Below are 24011 nucleotides of genomic sequence, written 5' to 3'. Positions count from 1 at the left end.
TAATGGCTGAAATGGGCTGATATGGGAGAAGATCAGGATGTAGATGGCTCTTCACAGGCCACAGTTAAGACTTTATAGGTTATTCCAGATGTTCAACATATCATGGAAGGTTGTTAGCAAGATGGTAGACAGATCTGACTTTTGTCTTAAGACAAAATTTGTACACTATTTCTGTGATAAAGCACCGTGACCCAAAGCAACTTGGGAAGGAAAGGTTTTATATATTTTGGCTTAAAGCTTACATTATCAGAGGAAGACAAGACAGGAACCTGGAGGCAGGAACTAAATAAAGCAGAGGCCACGCGGGAGTGCTACTTATTGGCCTGCTCCTCACATCTTTCTCAGCCTAGTTTCTTATACAACTCAGGACAACCCACTCAAAAGTGGGACTACCCACAGTGTGTTGAGTCCTCACACAGCATTCATTAATGAAGAAAATCGCCCACATGCTTGCCTATAGGCCTATCTTATACTTGCCCCCTTCCTCGGTTGATATTCATTTTCTTGAATGATCCTAGCTTGTGACAAGTAGACAAGCAAACCAAACTCACCAGCACGTAATTCTACCTGTTTAGGGGAAGAAAGAGACCAGAAGGGAATCTTCTAAAAAGTCTATTATAGAATCCCTGGTATGAAAGGTATTAACATAGACTAAGGAGTTAGCCTTGTAGATAGTGAGGCATAAAAAGACTTGAGACGCACTGCCAAGGGAGAATCGACAAGACTTAACAACAGATCTGACTACACTGTGGAGAGTGGAAGGGCAGTAGAGCTGGCAATAATAAATTTCATTTTCCTTTAAACTAGGTAGCTCAAGGACTAACAGGGTAAAGAAATATGTGGGTGTGGGTGGGAATTGTTCAGAACTCAGTTTTGAACATTATATACTTAAGATGTCCCTGAGGTAGAAGTTTTAAGACAGGCAATTGAATACTCAAGACCTGAACTTAAAAAAAAAAAAAAAGATACCAGTTTGGAGATACAAATTTGGAATTCATTAATTTTTGATAGTAGGGGAAAGAATTTATTTTTGTAGCAGACCGCTTTAAAACCAAAACAATAACAACAAAAGAACCAAGCCAAAAGTGGTGGCTCACTCCTGGGTACCAGCCCCCAGATGGCTGGGGAAAAGACGTCATGAGGTTAATGCTACCATAGATTACAGCGAGTTCTCGGGCAATCTGAGCTACAGTGTGAGTCCCAGCTTTACTGGAACAGCACCCACTGCCCCCAAACAGTAAGGTGAAACAGTCCTTAGAAATACTTCAGACAAACTTCTCAATTACAGAGAAATCAGCTGAAACAAATGAACTCCCTGGCAAAAATGGGTTGGTGAGAACAGCTAGCACCATTGGCCTAAGGAGAACGTTCTTCATCTCATAATGTACTCTCAAGGTTTGACATTCAAGAGACTGAAGCTGACAAACCCTCTGATTGAACTGTGTAGATGTATGTGGTTCATGGCCACCACCTTTTCTTCATTTTATAATCACATCCACTATGTGCGAACCGCCACACACTCTCAGAACTGACTTCTCCACTTCATTTAAAGTCAAGAAGGAGTTGTCTTCTTGATTCCTTCTTTATCAGAACATTAGGTATGGTCATTTGGGATGGAAATAACTGGACAGTTTGCTAGCCTACTACAGTGGTTCTCAACTTGTGGGCCGTGACCTTTTTGGGGGTCAAATGAACCTTTCACAGAGGTCACCTATCAGATAGGTGGAACTATATTAAAGGGTTGCAGCACTAGGAAAGTTGAGAACCACTGTATTAAGCCTCGGCATAATGACTAAGCCTAACGCACATTTTATAAGTCCCTATTATTTGGCACTCAAGTCCAATTAGCATTTGCTTGTAATTGAACTCTTTCCTTTTGAATTTGAGTATGTAAAGATTAAGACCATTCTTTTCTTCTCCTTGAAACCTTAATCTAGACCTAACATGTAGGTTAAGCAGTTTATCCATCAAATACATGTTTAGGGTAAGAGGCAACCAGTGAATAGGAACTTCTATTAAACTTTTTGTAATATCTTGGTTTACCTTTCTGTTTTTCCATGTGCACACATTTGCCGTGAGTATATTACATGTCAGTTAGAGTATAACTGATTGTAATGCTTTTCAGTCTTTAAAAATAGAATTGTGTTATGGTAACATAACCATTAGTATGACCCAATAACCCTAAAGGTACAGTGTTGGCACACATAACTTGGCAGTGACCAACAGATTTCTAATTGGACTTAAGACCCACTCAACGAGAGGGAAATCATATTTGGTACTGAAAAGCTGGCAAGTTACTCGGGGCTGGTAAAGTTATGACAATTGGAAGAGAAGCCTACCACCACCACTTTATTAAACCAGTGTAGTCCCTAACTACGTTCTAAGTGTTGGTCCTTCTACCCACAGATACATGTAGTCTTCTCCTCTTGAAGGAAACTTCTTTGTACAGAAGATGGAGGATGTTACAGAAACCTATAACTGACTACTATATATATATATAGTATATATATATATATATAATATGTGTGTGTGTTATATGTAAGCTTGGTGCTGGAAAACAAAAGCGATGACCTCAGCATTCATTCACAGATACTCTAGTCGAGTAAGTACATGGCTGCCTTATACCCAAAGAGCTCAGGGAGTTTCTTGGAGGAGTGAGATTCTGGCATAACATTGAAATAAAGTAAAATAACGAACGTATCCTTGACATAACAGGCACAAAGCCAGCAAGCAGCTTTGCAATAACTAGCCCATTCTTTCTATCACAGTACCTCGTCTGGACTGTTATAAAAATATTTTGTACTTATGATTTACTCAGTCATCATAACGGCATCATAAAATGGGTGGCGGTATTGGTGGTATTGCCCCTGTCTGACAGACTGGAAACTGATGTACCAGAATGTGAAGGCCCAGATAACACGGCTGGGCTTTGACTCCCGACAGTGTGCAGCCTGCACTTAGGGCTATTCTAGACCCCTTTGAATGAATGCAGGTCGAGGGGAGGGAGTGTGGAGAGACGGTATTCTAATGTCACCTCTCGAATATCCGTGTGTACTGGGTGTTCTTGCCTCTCAGAGGGGAAAGAGTTCAAGCCTGGATCCTCTCTGGGAAGCTGGTGACTCCTATGAAGTATGCTAGTACTCACATTCTGATTTTTGACCCTGAGAACCCCGAACCCCAATAATCCACAGCATCACCCGTGAATTGGTTAGACAGCTTCTCAGACAATGGAAAAATCCCAATTAATACCTTTGCCAAAATCTTCCAGTCACTCTTATATTTGGCCGCCCTTTCCTGCGTGGTGAAAGTCAATATTTAAATATGAGACCTAGCTTCAGTGTTTTCAAAATTTTAATTCCATTATTAGAATTAGTTGAAGCTGGGCTTTGTGTCTGTTTGGAAACGGCTGGGAATAAGGCTGCCAGTAATACCCCAGGCTCGGTCTATTGCTGAAATAAGGACAACACCTTGTACTGCACTGACAGTCACATCGGGTACAGCTCAGTAAGTACCATTTCATAGGGTACAGTTTGAGAGCCTCCAGGGAGACTATAAAATCAATGTCCAGAGAACAGGGCTGACTCTATCATGGATCCAGAGGCAAGTACATCAAATGCTAAAAGAAATGCAATCAAAGAGATGAGTGAAAATTCTCAGGCAGCCCGACCGCCTCCGGCAGCAAGGGCTGGGTTCCCAAGCGTCGTCAGATTTGTTTGTGCATGTTTGGTCAGGGACTCAGTTCAGAAGACCATGTTTTGTTTTTTTGTCTTCCGGATTCTATCCCAGCTCTTAGCAGAGTTGTGACCTCAGCCCAGAAAGGCAACATTTATAAAAAGACAATAAGAAAGAAAGACAACTAAAGTTTTCGGTGCAAGATGAAGGAACACACAGGAAGGAATCTGAAAAGTTTGCATGTGATTTATCAAGGCTATCGCTCCAGCGAAAGACCTCATTTCTACATTCTGTCAAGTCTTCCAAAAGAGTCTCCCCAACATGCTAGACATCATTATTTCTTTCTAGGTTGCATGCTTTAATTTACTCCTTTGGAAAGGTAAAAGAAACTGCTAGGGTGCAAGTAATACATTGAGGATTTAATGTAACAAGGAACAGTAGCTATTTCTTTACATAAATGCATGGAGACTGGATGTTCATATGCTACCATTATCTTGGCCTTTTGTTTAAAGTCGATGGTAGGACTGGAAAGATTCATTTAACCCAGTGGTTTTCAAACCTTCCTAATGCTATGACACTTTATCACAGTTCCTCTTGTCATAAAATTATTTTCATTGCTACTTCATAACTGCAACTTTCTAGTGTTATGAAACATAATGTCAATATCTGATATGCAAGATATCTGATAGTGAACCCTGTGAGAGGGTCATTTAACTCCCGAAGGGGTCATGACCCACAGCTTGAGAAACACTGACTTAATGGCACCTTCTTAGATCACCTGAGAATGGCAGAAGAGGGATACAGCAGAAGGTGCCTTGCCCAAGTGTGAGGGTGCATAGGACCCTAGAGGGAGATGAAATACTAGGACCACTTAGACTGGGGACTCAGCCGGCTAAGCCTTTATAATGCAGTGGTTCGCTTTATTCTGAACAGAGACTCGATTGAAGCTTGGGCTTTGTGCTTGAGTTTTTGTGCATGCATGCTTGTGCATGCACTTTTGTGCATGCCTGTTTGTGTAAGCATGTTACCACTGAACTATGCTCCTGAGCTCCAGCAAAGCTTCTATTTCTATGTAACAACCTCTTTCTTGAATTTTCCATGGTAGCTTCTGAAATAAGGGTGGCCCGGAAAGGAATGTTTTTGTTTGGACTATTTCAGTCTGCTTATACATCACGGTGTAACTTTCCTTTATGTGGCTCAACTTTGAAATCGGAAATGGTTCAGTGCACCCAACGACTCGGGCTTTCTTATCTCTAACACTCTGACCTGTGAATCCCCGGAAAGAAGATGTTCTCCTTTGCTTCTACGTACAAGTGTTCCTTAGCTACAGAGACTATAGCTTAAAACTGCCAATATATGTTTCCTAGGATCTTCTGAGGCCAGTGCAAGGTGCCGTGTCTCCCAGTTCCTACTACGAGCACACAGTAGGTGCTCTATCAGTTTTCCTTGTGCTTTAATTTTTACGATAAGATCTCTCGGCATTCTCTACGCTTTTTCAGCTTAGGGCTGTGTGTGGAGTGTCTCTGCTCTCCACTGTGTGGAGTGTTCTCTTTATCCACTCATGTGGACTCCATCATCTATCTAAGCGAAGACACATGTTTACTCAATTGTGCTGTGGCCCTGCCTACTCTATATGTACGCATAGACCCTTGGCCATGCTTAGTAAGCATTTGCTAAGCCCTACTGAGTGACAGGTAGCTGCTGTGTGCCTATCATCTCAATGATGTGGTTTGTGGAGCGACCAGAAGGTATCACCCCCAGTGATATATATTTTTTCTTTTACTCTTTCAGAAAATATAAGCCAAACACCTGATTTCTTCAAAAAAAGTACAGTTGAATTAAATATTCACAGTACCAGGTCTGGATAGGACCTGATTGCAGGTTTGTGGGCACCATAGCCTTTTCCCGGACCTTTAGAAAATGTCTAACAGCTCAGTCTCTTGCCTGTTTCAGCTCCCACTTTAAATTTTTACTTTGTAACTTTTCCACATTCAAGCTGCTTGAAGCAGTACTGTCAACACTTCATTGTTTGCCTTGGGGGTTTGAAAAGGCAGCATACAGGCTATAGAGATGAGGTCGGCCCACTCCCACCCCCACACCCTAGGGACTGACACTAAATAGCATCGAGAAGTTAAACAACTTTTCTGAGTTGAGTCTCCTATCTCTAAAGAAAGGGATACATAACATCTAACTTGAAAACGTCTGTAAAGGTGAAAGGAGAAGTAAGCCGCAAACCCCGACATGCAGGCAAGAAATAGCACCTTATTAGGACACTGAACGCATGCCCAGGAAGGTACGTCTTCTTAATCCCTCCCCTCTGCTGTGTGACTCCTCAATCCAGATGAAGGATCCCCTGAGTAGCCAGACGTGTGGAATCTCCCTTCCCCATTATCACAACAGTCACACAGTCTACCAACCACTACAGTGGTCCAAGTCTCAGAGAGTGGAGTGCCACCCATTATTGACCTCATCGGATCTTCACCACAGTCCCACGAGAACTGCATGCCAGGGCTGCTTCCATAGCTTTGCAAGCTAAAGGTCAGAAAGCTTAGTGGTTAGACCCACAGTCACAGTTCTAGATTCAGGTCCCTGGCTCTGAAATCCCCCTATGAGCTTTTTAGTACATGGACAGACCCGGGGGTTTTGCCACTGACAGAGGAAAGACAATGAATGGTGTTCTGGAAGACATAATGTTAGAAAGGTAGATGTTGATGGGCCAAAGGTCTCAGGTCCAGCCCTACCCATGTCATTACCCCTTTCCCAGGCCTCTTTTCTGTGTTCCTCTCTCCCAAGCAGCTGTCCAGAATCTCTCTTCCTCTCCTCCTATCAGGGGAGCAGCACCTAACTCAAATCCAGACTCCATGATGAAAGCTTTAGTCAACCCTCCATTTGTTTCTTTGCTTCATACTCATTAAGTATATGATAATATTCTCCAGGGATTTTTGTGGACTCTTTCTAGCGGAGAGAAATAGCAATCACTTAAACACTCCTTATAGTGATAGCACCAAAAACAAATGGGGGAGGGGGAGGGGAGGAGGGAGCACGCGGATGTTTCAGAAAATGCTCACTGGCAGGCAGCATTTGATTGAAGACTGAGAAGCAGCGCACAGAGGCCTGAGTGCACACCGAGGGTAAGGCTGTGGAGCAGAGACATAGGAGGCAACAGAAGGGAGGAACTGCAGAGCAAGCACTTCACCCTTTCTCCAAAACCTTCAACATCTAGGACGTCTTCACTTGGGGCAGTGGCTCTCAACCTCAATGCTGAGAGACACTCGGATACAGTTCCTCATTCTGTGGTGACCTTCCAACCAGAAAATTATTTTGTTGCTACTTCACAACTGTAATTTTGCTACTGTTATGAATTGTAATGTAAATATCTGATACCCATCTCGAATGTGACCCCTGTGGGAGTCAAGACCCTCACGGGTTAAGAACCACTGACATTAGGGCACTTATCCTCCAGCTAAATACAGAATTACAGCAAATAAAAAAAAAAAAACTCAAGAATTCATTTGGATTTGTCATTTCCTAGTTGACTACCTTTTTTTTAAAGTTGTGTTTATTAATTCGTTTGTTTATTTATTGTGTGAACGTGTACGTGTCAGATTCTTTGTGACCGATTCTGTGGAGATTTTGTGTGTCCATGAGTGTGGTTGTTCATAGAAGCCAGAAGAGAGCATAGAGTTTGGATGTGGACTTAGAGAAAGTTTCGAGCCATTCAATCTGGGTGCTGCAGGTTCAAGTAGGGCTCTCTACAAGAGCAGCACACACACGTACTGCGGCATCTCTCTAGGCCCACAGCCTACTCCTTTCCTAGAAGGAGAAGCTATAGCATCCGGGTCCTCAAAACAAACAGCCTCACCCCTTCTTCTGGGAAATGACTGTAACTTTTACTAGACTCTGAGCATCTCAGAAAGTTGGAAATGCATAGATTATGTCTCAGCTCCCTACCCAGGGTAGAGGATACACACTTCAGTGCCTTCGTTTTGATGGTTGTGAGAAGGAAGAACAACTGGTTCTGAGACCAGATGAAGGAAGGCCTAGGATGCTATACGGTCTTACAGAGATCACTCAGTCCGGTGGCTCTAAACCTACACCTTTAATACAGTTCATCCTGTTGTAGTGATCCCCAACTATAACATTGTTTTGTGGCTACTTCATAACTGTAATTTTGCTACTGCTATGAGTGGCAATATAAATCTGATAGTGCAGAATATTTGATGTGTGATCCTGGGAGAGGATCGTTTGACACCCAAAGTGGACATAACCCACAGGGTAAGAACTTCTCACCTAGTTCAACCAGATAGCCATCCGGAAAAACGAGGGACTAGTCCAGCAAGGTCTTGCTCAAAATCCCATCACAACTATGTTCCAACCATGACTGAATGCCAGCCCTCTACTTGGACCTTTTCTGATCAGATTGACAGCAGTTGAATTATTCAGATTTATTATTGCAGGGGAAGTAAGCCAAATACTTCTACGAACTACCTTCTCAATTAACAGCATAACCCTTATCAGTAGACTCTGATGCTTACACAGAAAAGTAACATGGAGGGTATGGAAGGTTGACTAAGAATAGCTTCCATAGGCTCATCTATCTGAACATTTGATTCCCGGTTGGTAAAGAATTAGGAGGTGTAGCCTTGCTGGAGGAGGTGGTCACCAGGACTGGAGTTTTGAGGTTCCCAAAGGCCATGCCAGGCCCAGTTGCTTTCTCTGCCTCCTGCCTATAGATGATTGGTACATAGTCTCTCAACCACTGCTCCAGGGTCATGCCTACCTGTCTACTGCCATGCTTCTTGCCATGATGGTCCTAGCCTGAACCTTTGAAACTGCAAGCAAGCCCTCAATCAAATGCTCTTTTATGTTTCCTTCATCATGGTGTCTATTCACAGCAATATAGTGACTTAGATACCCGAGGTCACATGGCTGTCATGGTGGGTTCCCAGGCCTGTTTGACTTCATGACTTTCGCCTAGCACAGCTCATGCCTCTCTCAACAACTCAGCTTGAAAGCTTCAATCAAGCAAGCACCCGAAGGCCTGCCAGAGCCCCAGTACATTAGGACCCCTTGGAGCAGCATGTTTATGAGTGGTTTAACTTTGAATCCATGAGGCGGACTTTGGAAGCAAACTGCCTGTGTTTGAATCATGATTTTGATATTCATTAGCTAGTGACTTTGGCCCAACTAACTTGACTAAACCCCGGTTTCCTCATCCGTAAATGAGGACAGTGATATTTTTCCCTCTGGGGAGTTAGGATTAAGTAATATTATACTTATAAATCACTTAGTGTGGCCTCTGATGTGTACAGTATATATGCAGTAAATGTTAACTATAATAGGAACTGGAGGATTTATTTTGTAGCCCTGGGGATATTTTGTAACATTCCATCGAAATGCTTCAAAAGTTGTTCCTGCACCAGTCAGAACACAAGCAGGAAAGCAGCACCACAATAAATTATAGGAATTAAGAATTTATTATGGAAGTTAGGTCTTATACAAGTGATACAAGGTCTTGGACACACAGTAGTAACTCCTGAAACATCCTTTGGGACATAGTGCAGAGTACTCACAAATGCATGGATATATTACATGTGGCATACGAGTATATATTTGTGCTATAAATTATCTATGCGCTATATGCATATGTGAAACAATGAAAAGAAACTCACTAAGATTTTCACAGTGGGAATCTTTGGATGACTAAACAATAAGAAGTATCCATTTTCATTCCATTTACTTGTTTTCTAGTTTTGCACATTAAATGATTATTTTTAAAGACCAAATTATTTGTTAATATCTACTGGTCATTGACTTCTTACTTTTCCTAGGACTTCTTTCCTCTAAATGTTCAACGTGGACAGGGAGAAGATGGCTCAGCAGTTAAGAGTGAGCGCTTCTCTTGCCGAGAACCTTAGTTTGGCTCCCAGCATCCACACTGTGGGAGCTTATAAACATCTGTGACTATAGCCTCAGGGAATCTCACACCCTTTTTCAGACTCCACCACACCTGCAATCACATTCACATATTCCTACACACATACACACACATGCATACGCACATGTATAATTTAAGGTTAAAATGAATTTTAACAAAAGAAGCTCAAGATACTATATTGACATACTACAATAAAGAGAAAGTAGATGAAACAGAGCACTTCAGTCTGGTGCTCATTGGTTAGCTGGGGACTACTAGCCACAAAGCTAAGCCATCTGTCCAAGAACCCAGAGACCCTTGAAAGAATGACGAACTTCATACTCCTAGCTAAGTATGCCCCACTATACATCGGTCTCTCTAAGGTTGCACTGGGGTTAATTTTAGGATGCAGGGAGTGATCCAGAGAGGAAAAGATGGGAGAAATGGTCCTTTACGCATAGCCTTACTTGTTAGGCAGGCACGTTAAACTGGAAGATATTCCCAGGGACTCTGGACTCCAGAACACGCTGAGCTGCAGCTGTCTCCTGAACTTGAACTTTACCAGAGGTGGGATAATGCCTGTGTCAGCTCCTGTGTCATTCTCACTAGCAGCAGAGATGAACTTGCCTACAGTCCCTCCCTAGGTCACAACAGAAATATCATAAATGGACATTGATCTTACAAAGGCTTCTTGCTAATCAAGATAAAACATAGCTAGCCACTCAACTAAGACAAACAATAGCCAAGAAATGCTCAAAGGCCTGGTTTGGGTTTGCAAGCTTTTGTTATGGTTCTCAGGAAAGTAATTGTAGCCTAGTGAGTCTTCAAATCAGTCTTAAAAAGCAATCCTCTTCCTTGATACTTAAGCCCAACTACAGAATCCAGAGACTTACTCCTGGTCTAGGTTTAATCATCCAAGTAAAGAACGTATGTACTGTATTTGGTGTCTGTAACTATCATCTATGGACAAGATATTTTACTTTCTGGACTAATGTTCTTGCTGAAAAGTTGGGAAAATATTCAAACTCATCCTTTTATAGCCCACTGTTAAGAGATCCACAGAGTTAACATAACATTTGAATACTATCATTTGAATCACATATAATTCTAGTGTGTATTGTCAATGACATTAGGGCTTCTCGCCGAATGAAGTTGATCTCTGTGTATCTAATGCTCACCTTTCTGAATGGTTTGGGACATGAAGGGAGTGCAAAGAAAACGCCATTCTTTTCCTGGAAAGCTCTGTTACTTAATCCTCTTCTGGGAGCAAAATCTCCCAGTCACACTGCACAGTCCAGAACAGACTTGTCTTTGATGTCACCACTCAGCCAATGGGCATTTTCACTTCCCTCTTTTCAGTAACAGATTCAAAGACCTGTGTGTTGGGCTTCTCTGGTGACCATGTCAAACATTAAGGGCCCCTACATCAACATTTAGTGCAAACAAAAAATAGACATAGGCCCAGCAGAAGAGAGGGAGTTGGAAGAGAAGGGTGCAGGGATATTCTTTGGAGGCTTGGTAGCCAATGAGGATTACTTTAATTTAGAGCCAAAGAATTTTCTTCCAACAGAGTAGATTGCAGTAAACCCAGACAGGAGCAGAAACATGAACCCAATTCAATGAGTAGGATGTCACCACCCATTTGTGGTTCCCCAGAGAACATTAGAGCAAGTCAGGCCCTAACACCTAGCTCTGTTTTGACAAGCATGGGCCCGGCCCTTCAGGTACAATTCTTACAGAGATGGGCCTCTCTTCCCTGACTTGGGTTCAGTCTGGAGCCAAGATAAGTCCTGTAAAGGCTTCAAGTCCTTGATCCACATAGACGAGCTGCCCTTTGGATGTTTGATTGGACTATGCCATTCCTTCTTTAGGCTATTAAATCATTACAAACCCTAGGTAAGCCTAGAAAAGGAGGCAAGTAGGGCTTCCTAAAGACCAGAGAAGCAAGAACTGGACTAGATCTCTCCATCTATGTCGTCTCTTAATTCCCGGGTCATTCTCCAAACCCTGACGTTTAAACCAAGACTCAACAGGCTTACCAGATCTGGAGAGATGCTTCCAAGTCTGCCTCTGGATGCTCCGGTGACCCAACCAGGTGTTCTCCCTGCTACATTCCAGGTAACTCCATGCACTTCCTCTTAAGTAGCTGAGTCTCGGATGGATGAGGGGGAGAGCAGCCTCATAGACAACCAAGCCAGAGCTCATCACCTAGCGCTCATCAGTGAACAGTACAGGAACAATCAGTCAGTTGATTGACGGAGGTTCTGTTGGCGAATGCTGCATTTTAAGGAAGTGCAACCTTTTAAATTTCGAGTTGGACCTGGCAGTATGCCGAGAGGAGGAGTGGATTCAAGTGCAAGAGAATCCAATGAGCCTGTGGCACCAAATGGGGCACAAACCAAACAGGCTTTGGGATTCTCAGAAGCTCTGAGAGAAGTGAGGAGGTAATCAGCAGGAACCACAGCGAATACCAGTAAGGTGATCGTGCTCTTTCCTGCTTGCCAAGTCTGCGTTTGGGCATGTCAGTTTCCTCTACTGACTGACTTTTTTTTTTTTTGGTCACAATGCTGTATAGCTCAGAATCCTGGAATACAGGAGTCGTCCGTACTAAGATTCAACTAGTTGTGCATTGGCATTGGTATCTCCCTCTGTCCCTACAGAGCTGCACATTTATTTATTTTTTTAATTAGAAGAAAAAAAAATCTCAATATATAGGCTAATACTCCAACTTCCAGAGTTGATCTTGTAAGCGTGACTATAACTAGAGAATCATAAAAAATTGTTGGATTCAGAGGGGAAGCGAGACATCAATCCAGTTTGAATCCCTAACATACCACATCTACTGAAAACATCCCCTTCTTGTATATCTCTTGAGGAGAAAATAGTGTGCTTCTCAAGTTGACTCTTTCTATGTCTTGGCCAAGCTTAGAAGTTGAACAGTTTAAATGTGAACTTACAGGCTGGAGAGATGGCTGAGCCATTAAAGGCTAGGCTCACAGCCAAAGAACTTATTTCACAGCTATTTGAACTTATTTACTGGCTCAATTATTAGAAGAGATATTATCATGGTGCAGTATCAGTTAGCAGTCATACTTAGAGCTTTATGGGACTTGAATTGATGAAAGTAGGACCTGTGACTGTGCCCCAGCTCCCTTCCAAAAATACATCTATAGTCTCGAGCCATGTCTAAAAGTACGCACATGTAGAATTAGTTTTTTTGTTACAGTTTTAGAGGAAAGTTCCCAGAAGAAAGTTGATCTGAGGTCAGAAAGACAAGGAACCCATCTAAGTTCACAGAGCCCGTTGAGATTGAGTCAGAAGTGAGCCCATCTTCAAACCCTATGGGGTTCCACGAGTAACACACGGAGCGTGTGCCATGACATAAGTAACTCACCAGGGCAGGGTGTGGTGCCCTCGCTGATTATGAACTTTCATGGAAAACCTAGAGAAAGGTTTACAGAAAAAGCAAAAACAAGACAAAACAAAACATCAGCCACAACAGCACACACACACACACACACACACACAAGCCAGCCTCCTTCGGCTCTCAAGGTGGCAGCCTTCTTTAGCAGTATCAGTATGAAGTAAGTGAATCATGAACACGGACTCATGCATACGCGCTCAAACATTCCAGGTTATCTATCACCACAGTATGAGAACTGCATTTGCTCTGCTCCAAGTGCTTTTCATCTATGACCGACTCTCAGTTTTCCAACACGTCACAGGTTTGGTGAGTTACTGAGGTTCTTTTTAGGTGAAGAAGCTGAAGTGTATAGGCCACATAGCCAAAATCTCGGAGCTACGGTTTGGTTGATTCTATTTTGACCATGGGATCTACCTTCTCTAAGTTTTCTCCAACTCATTTGGGGCCTCCAACAATAAACCCTAATATGGCTAACTGCTGCTATGGCATACACTTGAGTTATTTGGTTTTGCTTTAAATTAAATTCCTGTAAAATTAGCCTGGTTATCTCCTCTGCCAGTTCAAGAAGCATCTCTCAAACTAATTGGTATGGCTCTTGTATTTAATGTACTGTATAGGAAATACGACAAATTAAAGCCTTTAGTAGCATGATGAAATGTATAATCATAAAATAATTAATAAATACATAAAAATTTGAAAACACCTTTTCACCATTTATAACTTTAAAAAATTATTTTGTGTCAAAAATATGATTATGTTAAAACCATCTTTTTTAATAGATTTAAAATCAGAACCTTTTGCATTAAAGCTAAGTCTTGTATTTGGCTATATATTACTTGCATAAATTATTATTTTTGCAATGTATATATTTTGATATATAAAATGTGTTTTCAATTAGCATTGGTTGATTTTTTAAAAAAAAACATTTACTTTTGAGGTGAGCATAATATTTTTGTGTGCCACAAATAGATCATGTGTCCAGATAAATTTACTAGTAAGTAAGAACAAATATGACTTTGTGACTTTAGAAGAATAACTTTCCTGCTGCCCTGGAGTTGAGGGTGAACTTCATAGGCACAGAGCATAGTGTGCTGTCCACAAACAGCAGCTCGGGGGAACCTCTCTTTGGGTGATGGGCAACTGTCATCTTGGCAATCTGGTGGTTAGAAAGTGTATGCTAAATGATACTGTGCTATTTCAGGTCTGCGTAAGATATAAACATCTTCTCTTCCTGCTGAAATTCACTGAATACTTCAGTTCGGATTTACAGAGTCATTGTTCAAAGCTCCGTAAATGTAGTCAGCCTTTCCCGAGCATTTACTGTGAGCCAGCCACTGGTCTACGTACGCCACAGGCATCGGGTCCTTGTTCTTCACAGTTAGGTGACGGTAGACCTGTGATTGCCTCCACTTGGCCCAGAGTCCACATCTGTGCATCTGCTGCTTGAGGGAAGAACGGCAGCTCTCAACCTGTGGGTTGAGACCCCACGGGGTCGCATATCAGATGTCCTGCATATTTATATTATGATTAGTAACAGTAGCAGAATTACAGTTATGAAGTAGCAAGAAAAGGAATTTTATGGTTCGGGGTCACCCTTACATAAAGGGTCACAGCATTAGGTAGGTCAGGGACCAATGGCTTAGAGGCAGACAAAGTAAGTCTAGGTATGGGAGTGCCCTAACAGTCTGCTTCACTCCCTCTCTAGCCCCTGACAGGGTCCAAGCCACCACAAGCACCAAGAAACAAGAACGTAGTCCCTGGTGTGGTAAGGGCCTCTGCGGATCTTCGTGGTTTAGGTCTCTCTGGTGCCACCACCTTTTCCAGAGAGAGCTTCCCATTTTGATGGGTGAGTCATCTGTCTATTCTTCGTGATCTTCAGTTCAGTTTCCTCTCTGAAGGGAGGCTTATTTATGCTCAGCCTGAGACTTACCTTACTGGCCACCTCTAAAGCTCTGTTGGCCATTCCCTGAGCTCAGACAATTCTTATTCTTTTAGCAACATCTCCTTCTAGACTCGGGGTGGGGGGGGAAGCCAGTAATTCCCATTTTATCAAAGATAAGTCCCCAAAGAACAGAGCAAATGTCTGATTTAGTCTCTATTCCTAGGCCATCTGTCCAGGACATAGCAGACTGCTTATAAATGCTGGGAGGAAGAGTGAGGGCTAGCCAGGCACCGCGGGCTCCTCTAATTCCTTCAGGAGATGATCACTGCACAGCCACTACCCAGAAAGAAAGTGAGGCTCTAGGAGCAGAGACATTCACACATTTGAAGACTGGCAGGTCCCTCCCCATCTACTTGTTCCCTGTCTGATTGATGAGCATCTTGGGAGTGCTTCCTGCCTCAGCTCTGCAGTGTGTGCACATATGGGCGACAAAACAACTGAGACTACCCCTGGCTTTCACTCGGACTTTCCTGCTTAACAGCTATAAGCACAGTCAACCCAGTCAGCCCGTCGGAGCATCTGCTTCCTCAACTGCTAAATGAGGGATTAACATTGTTGGGAAGCAGTAAAGGATGAAAGGAGAACACAGGTGTAAAGTGTTCTCTCTCTCTCTCTCTCTCTGTCTCTCACCCCTTCCTCCCTCCCTCCCTTCTCTCCCCCTCCCTCCCCCACCTCTAGCTGTTGTCTCTTAGCATTTGCTTGGCAACCAAAACAAAGAAAAACTGTTGACCTCAAAGGACTTGCATCCATGGGAAGAAAAGGGATATGGGACACAAACAAAACGACCAGAATGATTCAGAGTGAGCCTCAGATGACAGCAGGAGGAATGGGGGGGATGTCTTTCCCTGGGGGGAGATTAAGAGGCTCTGGACAGGAAGGCAGGTCAGGGAAAGACATCCTCCAAAGTAGAAACGGGCCATTAATATGTAGGCATAAAAGGGATAGGCTGCGCCAGCCCAGGGTAAAATCCTTGACTACACTGTGGCAGATTATTTTGAGACTCCGGCAGGGCACTGGGGCTCTGCTCTGAATAGTCCAGGGGCATTTCTATGCTTTCACCTGATTCATTCATTGATTGGACTGTTGTTAGCAACTGTGGGTGGTGTGAATATCTGTACTCTCACCTCTTGGAGGTTCGAAAGAATATTTCTATGTTTAATTCATATGTCTTCATATCTGATCTTCTGGAACTGGAGTTACAGATGGTTAAGCTACCAAAAATGGCACTGGGAATTGGACTCCTGTCCTCTGGAAGAACAGTGAGCACTCCTCTGGTGCGTCTCCTCACAGCTTTTAGAGGTTCAGTCGTGTATAATAGCCTTCCCTACTTAGAAAACTTAATCACCTCCCGGTGTATTTTTACATTCATGTGTTGCTGATATGATTCATTTGGAGGTGACATAGCCATTGTGTGGCTTCAGTGATCCCACTAAGAAGCTGGGGCCGTCTGGTAGAGATTGAGGCCAACTACCAGTGAGGAGAAGCCCGTGGGGAGTTAAGACAACTTGTCTGCAGCCACAGCAGTCATGTGGCTCATGGAAGACATGAACTTCATTGTTTCTGGCTTCAGGGGTCTTTTCTGGAGCTGGACTTGGGGTTACAGACATGCTAGAGAAGCAGAGGCCACATAGCCTGAGTAGCAGTGGAGACATCGGACAGCAGGTCCAGCTGGGATCTGCAGTATTTAGGTGCTATGAAAATGAAATCAGCTGTAGATATTTTCTGCTTCTTGGTGAAACCTATTGGTTACCTTTCTTCTGGCTTACTCCCAGCTTCTTTCAAGGACTTCAAAAGAAATTGCTCTTTGTCTAGACTCTGGGGTTATTTGTAATGGCCATTCCATCGCTCTGTTTTGCTGTTCGCCGTGGAAGAGCTGTCTTCTTAATCTGAACCTCTGGGAATCAAAAGCCAAGTTTGCTTTATGTAGATTTCAGGATACTGGATTTGCTTTTGTTTGTTTCTTTTGTTGTTGTTTTGTGGGTTTTTTTTTGTTTTTTTTTTGTTTTTTTTGTTTTTTTTTTTTGCTTGTTTGGTGTGGTTTGGTTTGGTTTGGTTTGGTTTAGTTTGGTTTGGTTTGGTGAGCTCAAAGTTCCACTGAAGGCCAAAGTATCCTGTGCTCAAAGTCTTGGCCATTTAAAGAACTTACCTCTTTTGCTTCTAAATCTACTTCTGTATTCCCTCAAACTGAGCATTCTTTTTTATTTCTTCCCAGCAAATATATCGAGGGGCAGTTTAATTAAAAACCAATTTTTGAAGCAGGCAGTGGTGGTGCCCACCTTTAATCCCAGCACTTGGGAGGCAAAGGCAGGTGGATCTCTGAGATTGAGGCCAGCCTGGTCTACAGAGCAAGTTTGAGGGCACTCAGAGTTGCACATAAAGAAATCCTGTCTCAATAAACCAGCAAACAAAACAAACCAATTTTCTGACATACCCCAGAGGAAATTTAATTAAATGCAAATTATTTATGTTAAATAACTTGAATATACTCATCCAACAGTTTATCTAGACCTCTGTGAGTTCCAGTTTCTGCTTCTGTATTCTGTGCTGTCCAAAGTTTGCACATCTGTCCTTATGCACAGAAAATGATGGGTTCTTTTTGTTAGTAATCATGCACATGTCTTTCTGTGAAGGGAATATATATATATATATATATGTATATGTTTGGTAATAATATACCAGATTATATATATATATATTATATATATAATATATATTATCTGTAGCTTAAATATTATTTACAATCCTGCCTTCTAACCATCCTTTCCCCATACACAAAGATACACACAGTCACACATATGGACATACACGTAGATAGATACACACAGATACACATATGCATAGATATACATACTCACACATACATATACACAGACACATACTCAGGCACACATACACAGAGATGCATACACACATTTGCAGATATGCACACAGACACACACACATACACATAGACACACATACAAGTAGACATACACATATACAAACAAATACATGCCCAGAAACACACAAACACACATAGTTTCGTAAACTCCCCAAACGATTAGCTATATCTCACCTGCTTTCCATATGTACTGGATTGCAAGTCTGCACGTCACCCATGACATTTGGGTGTTTTTCATTGATAGGGCTGATATCTTTTTACTTAATTGTTACATAACCAAGCTGCTCAGACACTTTGGATCTTAGTTTTCTCATTTAAAAAAATGGAAACAACAATAGCATCTACCTTTTCTAATACCAAATGGAATTATGGGAAATAGAAAACTTAGCTCATTCTCTGATATGTGCTCAATAGATGTTTGTTAATATGCCAACATTATGTTTTTGTCTAGATTAAAGGATTGATATAATGGCATGATAAACTATAAATAGACCCTTGGTATCAGGTCAAGTAAAAACTTCAATAATATCCAAAAATTATTTCTTCATTTACTGTACATAAACTGACTGTTTAAAGAAGATATTACAAAGGTTTACAGAAGGCTGGAGTGATGCCTTAGTATGTACGAGACCTCTCTGCTCGTCCGAGGGCCCTGAGTGTGGTTCATAGCATCTGTATCAAATGACTCACACTGCCTAGAACTCCAGCTCCAGGGGGTCTAATGGCCTTTTCTGGCTTCTACGGGCACTGAAACACATGTGGAATGTACTCACTCGAATGCATGTACATAAATTGAAAGCAATCTTAAGAAAATCAAGAAAGGGCTCACGAAGGAAAAAATAAACAATGTAACCAATATACTAGTTAACATATAAATTAGAAAAGCCAGGGTCATTTTAGGCAAGGCTTTTATCTGGCTGTCCTGTCTTTGACAGACTCCCTGGTTGAAGCTTGAACCTTGTGTCTCTTAATCCTTCATTTTCACAGCTGTTTGGGAGGCGTTATCTCTTCTCAGATCTGAGGGGGAGGGAAGTGACTTGCCCTAGTTCTCACCACTTTGTGTGTGGTTAGGCTTGCAGAAATGTTCCAGAGCCTAAGATCACAGAGCCGCCACCCCCAGGGAAGAGCCAGGACTCAGTTACCCCATGGGTGAACTTCAACCATGAGGTTCCATTCCCAAGGTCAAAGCTATGCTGGGGGGCACTGAGGCAGTAACCCACTCTGGCACTTGTCAGATCTGATCCAAATCTTGACTCTATTGTTTTCTAGCTATGTGATCTGGGGCAGGCAACACAGTCCTCCGGTTTTGGTGACTAGTCTGTAAAACGAAACAGTGAGTCTTTATGATTCCTGGCTAGATGGCACTTACAATGAGGAGGGGAGTTGCATCATGGAGTATTGGTGATGTTAAGCTAAATATGTAACTCTGCCTTTGACCTGGAAGGCCCTGAGGCTGGAGAGACGTGCTGTTAGAACTGACTCAGGAAGAAGGTCTAAATGTTGAAGCACAGAGAATGTCCAAAGAGGGAAATCCAAGCTAAAGAGAAAGGGTAAATGGAAGTGATTTGAGCCTCTGGCTGCCCGGCCCTTTGCACCTGCTAAGAGTCCAAGGAAAAAATAAAATTGTGGACTAAAGATCAAAGTTCAAGATCAATTGTTGGTTTAGTTGCACAGTAACCGGATCCTTCTTTTGAGCCTCGGTTTACCAGCTAAGAAATAAAATGCATCAAGAATTAAGTTTCCTGTCATTCTTCATATTCTATCACAAGTTCCAGGGAGCGCAGGTGAAGGGAGGTGAAGTTGTGGGTGTGTCTATTTTAGCTCATTAGTGCTAAGTGACTTGAAATACTGCCTACTTTACAAACAACCTGGTCCTGAGGTGTATGCGTATCTTTCGGAAATAAAGGTCATTGTTCATCTTGATTCCATCTTCTCTATTGCAACAAACTGGAAAGACATGTCTAAATCAGGCGAGAGTTAAATCTATCATCGCCTCAGAACCTTCACGCGCCCGTGAAACAATAAGGAAACAGGTTGGATCCTAGGATTAGCAACTGTGCTATACCTGGAGTGATCGAGGTAAACCAGCCACGGACGTGCCTCTCTCTGACAGCAGGAAACCCGTCAAAGAGGAATAGAGAAAGGGGGCAAAGGATGGAGTAAGGAGAAAGAGGAGGCAGATGGGAGAAGGTAGAGAAGGAAGGAAGAGGAATTCCCATTTTGCAAAGCTCCTCAGCAAAAGGCTCTCCTATTTTGATTCAGTCATCTCCTGATTACTAAACTATCCCAGAAGAGAAAATAAAAGTCCAGAGACCCAGAATGATTGACAAAGGCCATGCAGAACTGACTTCATGCCACGTTCTCCTTGCTCCTAACACACTCCCCACTGTGTGCAATGACGTGGGTTTGTGTAGGGCTGGTCTTTGCTGTTGTTCTAGGGATACTTTCGGGACAAGACCTTCATAACATTCAGGCTGGTTTGTCTGACTCTAATTCTGAGGTTCAGCATTTTATACACAGCAAGGTGCTCAGTGGAACAGCGAACAAACCTCCAAAGGTAGCCCTTAAAATCATAAAATTAGATTCTTTCATTACCCGGCTTTGTTCTCCCGTGAGAAGATTTGGATGAGACCGTCTACCAGACGTGACCACTAATCTTTCCAGGAATCAGTTAAGGCCCTGGATAATGGCTTTCAGTCACTTACTGAACAATTTACCCAGGGTCTGGTCTACTCTGAGAAGCTAACACTGCTCATTTTACAACATGAGGTGGTTAGGCAGGAATTGTTTGTGACTCATTTTGCAAAAGAGACGACTTGGTCTGGGGAAGTGCGTAAACCCAGTCAGTGGGAAGCAGTTGAGTGTAGATTTGAATCTCCAGCCGAGACTCTGAACCCTGTTCCCAGAGCTCACACACTGCCTGCATCTTTGACACCTAAACACACTTTAGTCCAGCTAAAGAAGAACATAGACTGCTTCAGCCCAATCACCTGATAATGATTACACCCATAAACCAAGATAATGTACACAATGTACATCGTCATACTGCACCTATAAGCTGTCGAATTGTGTACTCAGACAGAAAATGATAGTTATCTGGACTTGATAGGTTGATGATGCTAACACCATGAGAAAGTGATAGGACAGGACTTCTGGACCCTTGAGTCTAGCAATTGTCCTCTTGACCAGTCGATCTCTTAGGAATGTCCTGGAATTTTTCATGCTGAGTAACATAGCAAGATCAAAACTATAGCTAAAAGAAGCAAAAACTGGGCTGGAGAACTTGCTAAATGGTTAAGGCTGCTGGCTGCTCTTCTAGAGGACCTGAGTTCAGTACCCAGCACTCACACTGGACAGCACAAGTATTTCTCATTCCAGATCCCAGGGACTCAATGCCCTCTTCGAAGTCACTGTTCTCTCTCTCTCTCTCTCTCTCTCTCTCTCTCTCTCTCACACACACACACACACACACACACACACACACACACACACACAAACACACACATATGAATACAAACAAACACATGGACACACACATAAGTAAAAATAAATCTTTTAAACAAAAAAAACCCCAAAGAATATTATAGTATTCGGAACGAGCTACTTGTTTTCATATGTTGACTTGATATTTTTGTGTGTCGATATTTGAACCATTGAAAAACTAGTAAATGACAAAAATTAATTCCACCAAGGAATATTGATGGACCTACCTTGTGCAGGTAGCCATGGCCACCATGAGTGTTCCAGTCATGCCATGCCTTGAAGACAGCATTTCCTAAAACTATCCTGACGTTCTTTTTACCTTTCTAGTCCTTCAGTCAAAATGTTCCCTGAACCTTGGAGCAGGTATTGTAGAGGTCCCATTTAGGAATGAGCACTCAACTGTCATTTATCTGCTACTGACCACATATGGGTCTTCCTATCATCTGCCACCTATGGTAAATAGAAGCTTTTCTGACCAAGGCTGAGAACATTACCCATGCTGGAGTGTTTTCTGTCATCTTCCTGTAATATTGTTTTAGTTAAAAATGTATTTATTATCATGTTCTTAAATGATGTATGTACATGGGCATGCACCTGCTATGGAATGCATGTGGAGGTCATAGGAGAATTTTACAGAGTCGGCCCCTCCTTCTACCTTTGTGTGGGTTGCGGGAATTGAACGTGGGTTGTTGGGCTTGCTCTGCAAGCACTTTATCTGCTGAACTATCTCTTCTGCCCCAGACAATCTTAATGAACAAAAATCTGACACCCAAATGAAGCTAACCTAGAAAAAATGTATCTCACAGTAAATACCCTTCTGCTTCCTTTTGTTCTTGTTCTGTGTTTTTTCTTTTTTCTTTTTTTTTCTTTTCTTTTTTTTTCGGAGCTGGGGACTGAACCCAGGGCCTTGCGCTTCCTAGGCAAGTGCTCTACCACTGAGCTAAATCCCCAACCCATGTGTTTTTTCATATAACCAACAGCGGCTTCAAACTTCGAAGTCAAGAATGACCTTGAATGTATTTTTCAGAAGTAGACATACAGAATTGGATAAATAAGGCAGATACAGTCTTCAATCTTACAGAGTTGATATTTAGTGAGGGGGGAGCAAAAGAAAGACACAAACGGAAGCACGGTAGGGTTTGCTGAGGTCTGTTTTAAGTCTATATTAATTGGAGCACAAAGAGTACAGGGCCAAGTGTGCACTGTTTAGCGGAGGTGGTGCTTGAACTGAGCCATGAAGGAGTATACCTGTAGCAATCCAAAGGAAGAGTTCCCAGCATCATTTGAAATGGTATTGTCATGAGGATTTAGTTGAGCATCCTCCGAAAAGCAAGGTGGCCAGGGTAGTTAGAGCAGAATGTGAAAAGAGGTCCAAAGGTTAGCAAGGGAGCCTGCTGTTGGTTCTGACTCTGGAGGAAATGGGGAGCCCCTTGAAGGTTCTGATTAGAAGTGCCACTCCAGGGGCTGTGGAGAGAATGGAGCCGAGGGTAAAAAGGTTTGGCAAAAAGAGCAAGTTACTCACAGGTTAGTCTAGAAGTTCAGAAGTCAGGCAAACAATAGTTCATATTGTTGGGTGCAAATAAAGATAAATGTCTGGGCTACGTTTAGGCTTAACTTAATGTTGCAGGCTTGAACTATGGGAGAATGAGGCCAGGAAAATTTAAACTGAGTTCAAAGTTACATTCTCACTCCACCTGTTCCTAGAGTAGTTACAAACAGCACATCAGAGGGGCCCCTGTTTCATTCCTTTGTGTAGACCATTCTTCACCCACCCAAACAGAACACCCTCCTTCTTGATATCCAAGTCTGGATTCTAGGGCACAGCTGGATACAAAGGCTAATTTTCCTGTTGGGTGATGACAATTTCAACAATTGGTTGGGTCTTTCAAAGTAGCTGGCTGAGAAGATATTAAACATTCTAACCCAAGCTGACAGTACGCACCTCAAGTGATAGTCAGTCGCATCAAATACTGGAGCTCATCAATCCATGTCCACCTGTGGACTGAAAGGGCACTGTACTCCACATGGACAATGCTATAGGGCAACTACGTTTGTTTTGTTAATTAACAAACAACAAACAAACAAACAAAACAAAATATGCAGCAGCTTTGGGCTTCTGGAGCTCACTGCCTTACCAGGTACTATGAAACCATAAACACCTAGTGTAAGGCCCAGTCCTTTCTTTTAGGAGTGGTAATTGCAGTAAAGCTCTATTTGCATTGGAGGAAAGGTGTCATTCTCGGTGATGCTTTAGAACAATGCTGTTTCCGTGTCTTCTGCACTTTGAGTAATTCAAAGTAAGCCCATGAATCGCTCTCAGGAAAGCACTTAGAGAAACACTCTAATCAATCCAGCAAAATCTTTGAAATGAGCAGATCAAGGCCTCTTTGTAAATAGGGGGCTCAGAGGAAAACATTGGATTCTTCTAAACACTGGAAATGTTTCTGTCATAACTTCCCAATGTTCATTGTCCTGTTTTGGAGATAGGAGCACAACTTGGAACCGCTCTGGGAGATGATCATGCCTCTAGGATGACTGGAATCTAAAATCTGAAGGGAAAGTCATATTCCTTCTGCCCAAGATGTCTTGTCGCTTTTCCTTGTCTCCAGTACTGCTGGGGACTAAACCCAGGGCCATGAGGGCAAAGCAAGGCCCTGTCATTGAGCTGGACACTCAGTCTTTTTCTTATTCA

General features: G+C 42.5%; 1 protein-coding gene and 1 long non-coding RNA gene across 3 annotated transcripts in view; one reads left to right on the top strand and one right to left on the bottom strand.

Moving 5' to 3' along the window:
• Bcl6 (BCL6, transcription repressor) overlaps positions 1 to 11846 on the bottom strand; it is a 48684-nt gene extending 36838 nt beyond the window's left edge. Inside the window, exon 1 of the mRNA XM_087576103.1 lies at positions 11629 to 11846. The gene's annotated coding sequence lies outside the window, so the exon portion shown is untranslated. The remainder of the gene's footprint in view (positions 1 to 11628) is intronic.
• The window catches only part of LOC148002669 (uncharacterized), a 56440-nt gene continuing 43477 nt past the window's right edge, over positions 11049 to 24011 (top strand). Inside the window, exons 1-2 of one of the 2 annotated variants that reach the window (XR_015633176.1) lie at positions 11049 to 11707; positions 14719 to 14859. This is a non-coding gene — a long non-coding RNA (uncharacterized LOC148002669). The remainder of the gene's footprint in view (positions 11708 to 14718; positions 14860 to 24011) is intronic. The other variant, XR_015633177.1, reaches the window with a different exon arrangement.

The sequence above is a fragment of the Rattus norvegicus genome, chromosome 11 (genome assembly GCF_021556685.1).
Source record: "Rattus norvegicus strain SHRSP/BbbUtx chromosome 11, alternate assembly SHRSP_T2T, whole genome shotgun sequence".
NCBI lineage: Eukaryota > Metazoa > Chordata > Mammalia > Rodentia > Muridae > Rattus > Rattus norvegicus.
This window is presented reverse-complemented; position numbering and strand designations above follow the sequence as displayed.